This window comes from Cebus imitator, unplaced genomic scaffold, assembly GCF_001604975.1.
Source record: "Cebus imitator isolate Cc_AM_T3 unplaced genomic scaffold, Cebus_imitator-1.0 Scaffold232, whole genome shotgun sequence".
NCBI lineage: Eukaryota > Metazoa > Chordata > Mammalia > Primates > Cebidae > Cebus > Cebus imitator.
The window spans coordinates 2,264,105-2,267,652 of record NW_016107547.1 but is presented as its reverse complement, the minus strand read 5'-3'; the positions used below and the strand labels follow the sequence as shown (position 1 = coordinate 2,267,652).

Here is a 3,548-nt window from a genome sequence, read left to right as displayed (position 1 = left end):
TAGTAGAGACAGGGTTTTACCATGTTGGCCAGGCTAGTACTTCAACTCCTGACCTCAGGTGATCTGCCCACCTTGGCCTCCCAAAGTGCAAGGATTACAGGCAGGAGCCACTGCACCCGGCTGTAATTCCTCATCTTATTGCAGCATTTTTGCTGTATGGTCAGTGGTGGTATGGGTGCAGGTCCAGCTCTAAATGTTGGTTGCCTTGCATTGTGGCTAAGAATGTAGCCTTTGGTTCAGACTGCATTTTTGATTGCCATGTATGCTGGAGCTGAGTAGCTTGCCTTCTGGGATTTGCTGCAGTCCTTACCATTCACACAATGAATGCTTATGCAGTTATATCTGGTCCCTTCCTTCACATATTTACCTGCTTGATTCTAGTCTTTGAGTTTGTCACCCCTGCTTCAAGTATTTCAGTTTATATATTAAGATGTTGGAACTGGTGTGATGCCTCAGGCTTGTAATCCCAGCACTTTGGGAGGCTGAGGCGGGCAGATCACTTGAGGCCAGGAGTTTGAGATCAGCCTAAGATGGCAAAACCCTGTCTCTACCAAAAACACAAAAATTAGCCAGGTGTGACGGCACATTTGACTCACCCCATTTATTCTACTCTCAACAGGGACTGTGCAGTGACCACTCTGTTACAATGCAACCCCGTGGAACTCATGCCTGCTTTCTCTAACCCCACCAATTGGAAGGGAACTCTGATTGGATAGTATCATGGGCCCCGATGAATGACTCACTGCATAGGTCTTCTTTGTTCCTCACTCCCCTTTCACTGGTTTGACAGTCTGCTTGTTGCCACCCTCTTCTCTCTGGGATCTATGAGTAATAAACTGCTTTTGTTTTTTTCATGTGTTTTTGTTGTGCTGTCTTCTCCGTGCCTCACCTGACTGACACACACACAGACCTAATTTTACTCCCAGTGAAAGCTCTCCTAAAGAGTGGCTATCTTGGCAGGAATAAACTGAACACAAGTCAGACAAGAGCCTCAAGGGCAGATGCCAGTATAAACAAGTTCCTAGGAGAGGGACACCTGACCATGGGTCAGATACCTCGGCATTAGGCCATCTGCTAAAATAAAGAAGTATCCTGTGAAGGGCACAGTGTAAATACCCACAAAGAAGCCCCTGGAACCTGATCAGGGCAGGGCTAGAGTTTACACTCCCTCTGCAGAGAAAGATTTCAAGACCAAATTTAGGAGAAATACAACATACTTGTAGGTCTTGGAAAACCAGTAGCAATGCTATCCCTACTTTCCTTCCTTCTTCTCTTTGAAATTAACATGGCTACAATATTTCTATAGTATGCAAGGTTAAAAAAAAGAAATAGTATCCTCAAGTTCTGGGAAGGTGGAAGCTTGAATAAATGTTCCTGACACACGCTTTCTCCTGAATCCTAGTGGAGAGTAAGGTGATGTAACCTAAAAGCTGTATTTAAGGCTATATTTCTTTTAGAATTTTCTAGTGGGGGTGGAGAGCAGATTTGAGCAGCGTCTAGCCTATGACTGTATATGGCAGTGATGCTAGCATCTGATCATTTCTGCCCAATGTGGGACACTTTAGTTTATTTTTAAAATTAACTTAAATTAATTTATTTTTTGAGACAGGGTCTCAGTCCATCACCCAGGCTGGAGTTAAGTGGTGTGATTTTGGCTCACTGCAGCCTCCACCTCCCAGGTTCAAGTGATCCTCCCATCTCAGCTTCCTGAGTAGCTGGAACTACAGGCGTGTGCCACCACGCTTGGCTGATTTTTGTATTTGTTGGCGGAGATGGGGTTTCGCTATGTTGGCCAGGCTGGTCTCATAACTCCTGACCTCAAGTGATCCACCCACTTTGGCCTCCCAAAGTGCTGGGATTACAGGCGTGAGCCACCATGCCTGGCCAGTGGGATACTTCAAAGAGACAATTTTGGCTCCGGAGTTCCCCTGATGACTTGACTGAGACTGTCTGATCTGCTTAGTGCCAGGAGTCATGGGATAGTGGTAGAGAGCAGGGTATCTCTCTTAAAACCTGGGATAGTGTTACAGCTCTTTTAGAATCTGTCTAGCAGACTTTCTAGTAAATACCGGAAAGCCCTCAGTGAAGCTTTATGTATTTATTTATTTCCAGATAGAGTCTTGCTCTGTTGCCCAGGGCTGGAGTGTGCAGGGGCACAATCTCAGATCACTGCAACCTCTGCCTTCTGGTTTCAGGCGATTCTCTGGCCTCAGCCTCCCGATCAGCTGGGATTACAGGCGGGCACCACCATGCTTGGCTAATTTTTGTATTTTTGGCAGAGACAGAGTTTCACCATGTTGGTCAGACTGGCCTTGAACTCCTGACCTCGTGATCCACCTGCCTTGTCCTCCCAAAGTGCTGGGGTTACAGGCCTGAGCCACCAGACCTGGCCAATGAATCTTTAAATTAAAAATTAAAAAAAAAAAAAAAAAAAGAAAGAAATCTGGAGCAAAGACTGATTCTGCTCTACGAAGCCTGTTCTACGAAGGTTCCACCTGCCCACATGCTTTCCAGAAGTCCTAAGGGACCTCACTGATTCACATGACCATGATGAAACTTGAGGAAAACTATTTTGCTGGCCTGCATTACTTTCAGCGCCTGTGGTTGGACGAGATTGCCACTTACACTCAGGGAGGCTTGGGGCAAAAAGGCTTCCTTCCTATGCCCCAGCGAAGGCTAAGGCTGCTATCTCTTCATCCACTCTACTTCTCACCTACAGCAGCAAAAACTGCTTAGTCTTCCACCACTCGCTGGTTTACCACTGCTCAGAAGACCCTAATCTGACCTAACTGCAAAGAAGTCAAAACCATGAGCAGGTAAAGAGAAATGACCCATTTAAGGACATTTATTAACCAGAGGGAGGAAGACTAACTCACACAACGAGACAGGTGGGTTCTTTTGATGCAGAATTACAGGCAGAGTCAGAGAGAATTAGTAAATGATTAAACAAGTTAATATTTGTAAAATGTTTAGAACAGTGCTTGGCGTATATCATATACACGTGTGTCAAATGATAAAGTGTAACAAACAGGTAATGAAAGCTCTCAAGGATGTGCAATTAGAGCACAAAAAAGACATTCTACAACTAGAAAACATGATTTTGGAATTAAAAAAAATTAGTGCACAAACTAGAAAAGAGGGTGATCCTAAACTAAGAACCAAATTGGTAATCTGGAAGACCAAGTGGAAGAAATAGCTATCTGCTTTTTCCCCCCTCCTCCTCCCCAGAAATAGCTTTCAACAGATAACAAAAATATAAAGAAATAGAAATTGGCCGGGCGGGGTGGCTCACGCCTGTAGTCTCAGTACTTTGGGAGGCCGAGGCAGGTAGATCGCGGGGCGAGCAGATCAAGACCATCCTGGCTAACACAGTGAAACCCGTCTCTACTAAAAATACAAAAAATTAGCCAGGTGTGGTGTCACGTGCCTGTAGTCCCAGCTACTCGGGAGGCTGAGGCAGAAGAAACACTTGAATCCAGGAGGTGGAGATTGCAGTGAGCCAAGATTGCACCACTGCACTCCAGCCTGGAGACACAGCGAGACACTCT

General features: G+C 45.4%; 1 non-coding gene across 1 annotated transcript; it reads left to right on the top strand.

The window, feature by feature from the left end:
* The first annotated feature begins 2,019 nt into the window (after nucleotides 1–2,019).
* LOC119466826 lies at nucleotides 2,020–2,081 on the top strand. The gene has a single exon (XR_005195315.1). It is a non-coding gene; the product is annotated as a U7 small nuclear RNA (small nuclear RNA).
* The last annotated feature ends 1,467 nt before the right edge of the window (nucleotides 2,082–3,548 follow it).